The sequence below is a fragment of the Elaeis guineensis genome, chromosome 12 (assembly GCF_000442705.2).
Source record: "Elaeis guineensis isolate ETL-2024a chromosome 12, EG11, whole genome shotgun sequence".
Taxonomy (NCBI): Eukaryota; Viridiplantae; Streptophyta; class Magnoliopsida; order Arecales; family Arecaceae; genus Elaeis; species Elaeis guineensis.
The window spans coordinates 71,082,902-71,092,004 of NC_026004.2; positions in this window are offsets into that span (position 1 = coordinate 71,082,902).

Here is a 9,103-nt window from a genome sequence, read left to right on the forward strand (position 1 = left end):
GATCAGAGAATCTTGATTCTCGATCACTGAGTCTCAAATATGTAGGATTCCACACCAGCCATCAGATCAGATAGAAACCTCTAATGTGTGTGACCCCGCAGGTTCGAACCTAAGCCGGTAGCACAGGAACCAATTCCTGTACTAATGGAAGTGACCATCTAGCAATGGTACCCGACATTCGAATAGGTCGAAGAGTCATAATTGCAACACTCAGAACCTTCATGAATATGGTTACTGTATAATTCATCCTTTTGACCCCTGTGTTTCGGATGACTCAGGGTTAAACTGTCAACCCTGATCAGATCATTCGAATCGTGCTCAACTCAAATAGTCCTGTGACTCCTCACTAGGACAACCCTGTCAATGCTCCAAATCTCAAATTTCAATAATGGTATCAGAGCCACGGATTTCATATTGCTGAAATTGTCATACATGTTTTGAAAAAAAATTTAAAATTTGATTTTTTCTTGATACATGAGATGTATAGATAAATTATAGAATCTAAAATATAATTTTGAGTTTGATTTTAGAACATATATTTGATATATAAAAGTATGCATAGATCTGAATTTTGATCTAGAAAGAGTTCTAGTTCATGTTTATATGATACATAGATGCGTGTATGAAACTTAAAATTTTATATGATCTGAATTTTGATTCATATATGTCATATATGATTACATATTTAAATTACAAATTTATTTTTGATATGATTCATGATTAATATATAAGATATATGATATGATGTAGTAGATCTGAATTTTATTGAGATCTGAATTTTACATTCATATATGTGATATATGTTTGTATGTTAAATCTAAAAATTATTTTCATGATTTAAAACTTACTTTCATATAAAGAATTTAGATCTAAAATTTTGATTTTAGAATCTAAAATTTATGTTTGTGTATGAGGGTTTTGGTTATAAAAAAATCATAAATTAGGTCATATAATAAGATTGCATCTAAGATTTTTGATTTGAATCATATGGGTCTAATTTGATTAAGTAATTGATCAAACTAAGTCAAATATTGATTAGGATCATATCAATTAAGTTATATGATCATGCAATTATTGTTGATCAAATCGTTTGAGTTTTATATGTAGAATTGATTAATCTAAGGATCTAATTTAGCTCGATGGTTTGAGCCTGATTCGTTAGAGTTAATCTGTTGGACCAATTGATCTATTAGTATCTAAGGTAAGTTAATGAGATATAGTTATTTAATTGGTTCCATTCACTTACCTGGCCAATTTATTAATATCTAAGAAAAGCAAAGGGGGGACCCCATCGATCTTGACTTATCTGACCAATTTGGAAGATTGGATCTTAAATTGGATTGCTTAGCAGTTTGATTTAGCCCATGCTAATTAGATTGATCATATGATGATTGATTAGATGAGACCTAAATCTAAATATCTCGATAAATATTAAGTCCATAGGTCTTCCATCATTATAGATGTATGGATGTGCTATCGACGTTGATTGTTCTCAGCTGGTCACAGTGGTTCAGTTGCATCGGGACCACGCAACCACTCTATTAGCAAAGAGTTGCTCTAGGATATGGATGGGATTGGACCCAATAACTATTAGGTGAGAGGCCCAATGACGGCCTTGCATTTGCTTATAAATGATAGGTCGGGCTTAACTAAGAAGTGTGGACAATAACTGTTAGGTGAGTTCACATGACTTAAAGATCAAGTCGCTACAACATGCTTAGAGAAGTATCTGGGCAAAGAGTTGCCTACGCATCAGTGTGCATGTTACCAATAACTATTAGGTGAGGTGCATGTCATCAGTGGGACCGTAGACCCACTAGGAATCTTTTGTTGCGTTAGGGTTTTCATTTTCTTCTCAAAGAGTGGAGGGATTTGATAAATTAGTGGGAGTCATTGTTTGCATTTTAAAGTCCCTAGAAGCAAATATAACCATTAAGTACAAAAATCTAACTTGAATCTCTACTCTCGCAGTTAAACTATGTCAGCCTTAAATCCTCTAGCCCGCATCCTTGAAACCAATCATTTGACCAGTACAAATTATAATGACTAGCTTAAAAACTTCAAGATTATCTTGACCTTCAAAAAACTAGATCATGTACTCGATTAAAAATCCATAGTGCTACCAAACCATCCTGCTGCTGAGCAAAGGGTTGTTTTTGAGAAGTAGATAGATGAAGACAGTCGGGTTTAGTGTTATGTACTGGCATCTATGTCAAATGAGTTGCAAAGCCAGCATGAGCATATGCTTACTACCAAGGCTATGATCACTCACTTGCAAGAGTTGTATGGTGAGCAGAGCCACACAGTGCACTTTGAGGTGTCCAAAAGACTCTTCAATCTGAAGATGCGTGAAGGATAGTCAGTCCATGAGCACTGTATGACAGTGAACAAGGATATTGAGGATCTTGAAAAGCTCGGGCTAGAAATACAAAAAAAATTATAGATGGATCTGATCCTTCAATCTTTTACAAGTTCATATTGTTAGGAAATGTGTCCCAAAAAACCAATCGTCAAGCTGTTGACGGTTGAGCAACCAAGTATTGTAATTGATTTGTTAATAAATAAAATATATTTAGCATTTTCATCATAAGCTTTCATCTTCTAATGAACTCCGTTGTTATGATGAAGTCCTTAGGACTATTTAGATTCGATAAAGAGAGGATTTATCGATGAGTCCTTAAAACTGTTCACGACCAAATGAAAAGCTGTTAATAAGGATGACAGCTTCTATCGAGCATAGGTCGCTGTAGGCCATATGGGTTGGTTGTCCTCTTAACCAAGGAGTGTGGAGACACTGGTATGGCATACAGGTGAGATCTAAGGGTACATCATCATTGAACGTGACCAACTCCAGAGCATTCTGCTGTCGAGAATGTCTCTGATGGGATATAGGTATAAGTGTCCCTTAGACTTGAGATCACCTCAGTGACTTGCAAGCAACTCACTGTGCTTTGGTACTGGACTAACTGAATTTCTAATTCAGGGACGGAAGGCTTCTGGGCACAGTCAAGTACTTGCGAAGTCAGAGTGTGATCGAGATGGGATTGACCACTCCAAGAGTTGGAGAAGAATGAGTCGTTGTATTTCAATTTAGCAAAACTTTGGCCAGGGTAATCCATCAGATGGATTTGATATTTTGAAATACAATGTGGACAACCTGATCAGAGTTGACAGTTGAGCTCTGGGGTGTCCTATGATCATTTTGGTCAAGGGGATGAATTATATGAAAACTATATCCGCATGGGTTCTAAGGATGTTGTTCTACACATTCGACCTATCCGGTCGTCGGGTACCATTGCTAGATGGTCACTTCGATTGGTATAGAAATTTGTTCCTATGCTACCAACTTAGGTTCGGACCTATGAGGTCACACACATTAGAGTTCATGATCCGATCAGATGGTTGATCAATGATTAAGAATCGTTCTAGGGTTAGATGATCAATACGATTGATATTTAACCCAGTGCAAGTGTTGCAGGAGGATCGATTAGCAATTCGATTGCTAATTGGCTTAATTTGATTAAGCCAATGGGCTGAGATTAAGTCTAATTAAATATGATTTAATTAGATTTGATTTGGGCTTGATTGGATCAAGTTCAATTGGTTTATTGGATAAGCCAAGTGCAAGGAAAAACAAGTCCTAGTTCAACTAGGACTTGGGTCAATCTAATTTCTAATTTGATTAGAAAATTAAATCAGATTTAAATATAATTTAATCTGATTAAATTAGGTTCTTAATTGGGTTAAGACCTATTTTAATTGGGTTGATCTAATTTTGATTTGATTTAGTTTGGGAAACCAAATTAAAACAAATTATGAGACAGAATCCTAGTAGGACTAGGATTCCACCTTGCGCCACATAAGCCTTCTCCATACCCTCTCTCTTATTCAATGCCAATCTCCACTTATTTTGTGTGACAAAAGCCCTCTCCCAGATCTCTCTCACGTTCACAAAAGGTCTCTTCTCTTCTTTCTTACATGGAAGGTGGTTTGGATCAAATCTAAAAGGAATAAGTTTGGATTTTGAATTCTATGAGATAGAGTTTTAGAAATCCAAAACTCTTTCAATTTTGCATCGAATTTATCCAAATTTGTTTTGGAATTTTCGTGGCTTTTAGGGTTTACATTGTGCACCCTTTTCTATTGATCCATCTACGAAAATATGAAGGAGGTGCTCAAGAGTTGGGCGTCCCTTAACTTGCCATGTTTGGATAAGCCTTGACTAGGTGTTTGACCTAGACAAGGACTCTATCATATCTCTCTATATAAGATGAGTTTCTTTGTAAAATTTTAAAGAGAGATATATATTTGAGATATCTTTCTTCCATCCAAAAATCAGAGAGAAATACCTTTGGGTCGTGGAGATATAAAAGATGCAAGTTTGGGTGTCTAGAGAGAAAAACGTGAAGAAGAAGAGGGTCTTCTTCTAGGGTTTTTATTTTCATATCTTTCCTCCTTCCATCTTGAGTTTCCTGGGAGTGTCTCAGATCTGAAACTCCTCCTTCTACTTTCCATCTTTGGAAGAGTCTAAATCAAAAAGAAGGAGACACCTGATCAACCATCAAAGAAGGATCAGCGCAGTACTAGCATACTGTGCTGATTTCCTGAAGCAGGACTTCTGATCGAGATTCGTGGGCTCGTGTGGACGACTCGTAGAGGCCGGACGTGTGTGCGGCTTGCAACATCATCCTCAAGCCCAGATCAACAAGATTAGAATATCTAACTTGCAAGGTAATAGATCTGATCTATTATTTAATACATACATTAGATGTAGTATAGAAACATGTTGATATGATCAACATGTAGTTCATGCTTTATTTATATATTTTAATTTTTGATTTAATACTATATAATAATCATGTAATAGGATCTTAGATCTAGGGATTTTTTGATCTTAAAAAATAAATTTTGATTTATTTTAGTCTTCCGCTGTATGATCTTGAAAAAGTTTCAAGATCTAACCCTCTTTTTCAAGATCTAACCCTGAAACCCTAGATCTGGTTCCTACAATTGGTATCAGAGTCTAGGTTCTTTATTACATGATTATTTATACATGCTTAGATTATTTTTTAGATTAGATCTAATTTATAATCTGATTATTAAATCTGAAATTAAAATTTTAGATCAATCACAAACTGCAAAGGTTGTCCTAGTTTGTGTAGATCTATCTTTAATCATAAATTTGTTAGATATGATCTAGATTAAATTTATGATTTATTAGATTTAAAAGATATTTAAATCTGAGATAAAATCTCTTTGTTAATAATTTTTATGCAAAAAAATTATTTAAAGTTGAAATTGTTTCAATTACATGAACCTGTTTAGATTAGATCTAAAGTAGTTTCATGTTTATTTCACTTGCATCTTGATTATGAATCAAACATGCAATATGATTGATAGAATCATATTGTAAAATTGTTTTACAAATATGAAATTTTTTTTTTTGAAAAGCCAAACCCAACCCTCAGCCCAAAACTTAATTAAGAATTAAGAAGTTGTTTGATTAGGTTCTAGGATTGTGAATTGAAGAACCTAAGACACAAATCATAACACATTGGGTTAATGGGTTAGTGGGAATTAGGTCCATTAATTGGGTTAGACCTATGGTTAGATTAAAGATGGACTTAATTAGAGAATTGACTAAATCTAATCAATTGTTGTCTTAGATTAGGTCAAGGATTCTCTAGATCAATTACAATAGTTGTAGTTGGTCAAGTCCATGTCTTTAACGAGAACCAAATGGACTTGATTCTTGGCTAAGCGGTCTAGCACGAACTGTTAGTTTGATCTAATCGAAACTAATTAAACCAGTTGGTGTCTAAGGTAAACCAGACCGGTGGTTTTTAATTGGGAGCTCGCTTACCTGGCCATTTCTGATGGTGTCTAAGGCAAGCTTTGGCAGACCCTCCCACTGATCGAACTTACCTGGTCTCTTGGTGAAATTATGTTTTGATCGGATCACTTGACTATTCGAGCTGACCCATGTCAGCTAGGTAAATCAGTGTGACTGATTTAGGTGCTCCTAGACCAGCCCTTTTAATGGTCTCCCTTAAGCTGACTTGGTGAAGCCAGTGGGAGGATCATGATAAGCTGGTTCATCTGACCTCATCCTCTATATTATTTAAATCCTCTAAAATTATTAGGTCCTTAAAATGATAAAGTTATGGAGATAACTGAGTCATAGCCTCCCATTAAGGTGTTTGATAATGAGTCCATGAACTCAATAATCATTGCAGACCCAAAGGCCTGGTGCTTGTTGACTAATGGAATTATCACTAATCATATGACGACTTGGAAGTGTCTCTCTAATGGTGGTTAGGTGAGCCAACCAAAGTTGGGTTTAATCATTCGTTGGTTAGATACACCATGTATGATCATGTTAATGGTTGGACCTAACTGGATCCTTACAGTGGAGGCCAAAGCCTACTGATTAGGTTTCTGGGGCAAAATTAAAATTACTAGAAATTGTTTAGAGAAACAAATGGTTATGAACCTACCCTTAGATGTACATGGGTTGGCCAACCAAAGTTGGGCTTGTGTGCAGTCTAAGTGGATTCTAGTACCCGCTAAGGAATTAGGGTAATTTCTCGAATTGAAGGTAGAGGCTACCAATTTGAATAAAATAGTGGGAGAAACCTTTTGATTAAAGTCCAAATCTTTAGGTTTAATGAATCAATTACTAATTAGGTTATGGTTCTCCTTTGTGCAAATATGGCCACTTCCCTATCGCTCCGATCATTGTTGGACAATGATAAGTTGGTGGGACCCAACTTCGGTAGCTGGTACCGAAAGTTGAAGATAGTCCTGGAGCATGAACGGATCCTATATGTGATAATAGATCTTGCACCTGAGGAGCCAGCTGTCAATGCACGTGGAACAATCAGAGACACTTACCAGAAGTGGCTCAGTGATCGGACTACGGTGCGCTGTATCATGCTGGCTATCATGAGCGATGAGTTCAGTCGCAGATTCGAGACGGCTCAGCCAAAGGACAAGCTTCAAGTGTTGGAGGATGCCTTTGGCACACCCGATGACGTGGAGAGGCACAAGACTAGTTGTGCCATCTTCAACGCCAAAATACGGGATGGTGCCTCTGTTACTGATCATGTATTGTACATGATCGAGCTGATGGAATGATTGAGCAAGCTCGACTTTTCCTTGCATGAGCAGCTTAGGAAAGATGCAATACTGAACTCGCTGTCCAAGTCTTATCTCCCATTCCTCACTCATTAAAGAATGACAAAGCCTGAAGAGAACTACCACGGGTTACTGGGGTTGCTTCAGAACTTTGAGAAGGATCACCAACTCCTCAAGGAGTCGGTGAACTCAGTGAACTCAGTGGGAGGTTCATCTTCTGGTTCTCGACCCTTTGAGAAAGGAAAGAAGAACAAGAAGAAGAAAGTCAAGAAGGTGCAAGTTCAGGCTAGGACATCAGTGCAGAGCCAGACCGAAAAGGTCAAGCCTGATAAGAGTCTATTCTACTGGCAAGCACCCTAGATTAGATAGTGTGTCAGATATCTACTTATGGCACTGTAGGCTAGGTCATATAAACAAGAACAGAATAAACAGGTTGACTCAAGAGAAAATCCTCGAAGTAAGTGATTGTGAATCACTTCCAACCTGTGAGTCCTGTCTTCTTGGTAAAATGACCAAGTCACCTTTTACTGGAAAAGGTGAGAGAGCTACTGAGCTCTTGGGCCTAGTACATACTGATGTATGCGGGCCCATGAGCACCAGTGCTAGAGGTGGATATTTCTACTTCATAACTTTCACGGATGACCTATCCCGATATGGATATGTCTATCTGATGAAACATAAGTCAGATTCATTTGAAATATTCAAACGATTCTGAAGTGAAGTAGAAAAATAAACTGGGAAGAGTATTAAAACTCTTCGATCTGATCGAGGAGGAGAATACCTTTCTAGTGAGTTTCTCACATATCTAGGAGAGAATAGGATTCTCTCCCAATGGACTCCTCCAGGAACACCACAGCATAATGGTGTGTTTGAAAGGAGGAATCGGACTTTGTTAGACATGGTCCGATCCATGATGGGTTTTTGTTAGCTTGCTGATATCCTTCTAGGGATATGCACTCGAATCAGCCTGTTATCTGTTAAATAGGATTTCAAGTAAGTCTGTAATTAAGACTCCATATGAGATATGGACAGGGCGTAAGCCAGTACTTTCACACCTTAGGGTCTGGGGGTGCCCGGCCTATGTCAAACGATTAGTCACAGACAAACTTGGACCTAGGTCTGACAAATGCTCATTCATAGGGTACCCCAAAGAGACAAAAGGATATTTTTTCTACCATGCTGATGAACAAAAGGTGTTCGTCAGCCTTAAGGAAATCTTTTTAGAAAAGGAGTTCCTTGGTGAAGGAATCGTTGCCTCTAAGGTTGAACTCGATGAAGTTCAACAGGTAGAAGGACCGACACCAATAGCTGAACCTGAGTCGGATATGATTAGATCAGATCCGGAGCTCAATATACCTGTACCATTAAGGCGATCTGGTAGAGTACCGCATCAGCCGGACAGATACTACGGTTTCTTGGTCCGGGATGGTGATCCCATCGAACTTGATGAGAATAATGAGGATCTGATCACCTATATGGATGCTATGCAGAGACCTGATTCCGAGAAATGGCTTGAAGCCATGAAATCCGAAATGGAGTCCATGAAGGTCAACGATGTATGGACATTGGTTGACCCACCTAAAGGGGTTAAACCCATTGGGTGTAAATGGGTCTTCAAAAGGAAGAGGGGCGCAGACAAAAAGGTGGAGACCTATAAAGCCCGTCTGGTTGCCAAGGGGTATCGTCAACGTTATGGTATTGACTATGACGAGACATTTTCTCCTGTGGCAATGCTCAAATCTATTCGGATAATGCTTGCAATAGCTGCCCATCTAGATTATGAGATCTGGCAGATGGATGTAAAGACAGCTTTTCTGAATGGAGAGCTAATCGAAGAGGTGTATATGATACAACCTGAGGGGTTTACATCCACAGATGAGTCCAAGGTGTGCCAGCTTCAGAGATCCATTTACGGATTGAAGCAAGCTTCTCGGAGTTGGAACATGCATTTTGATAAGGTGATCAA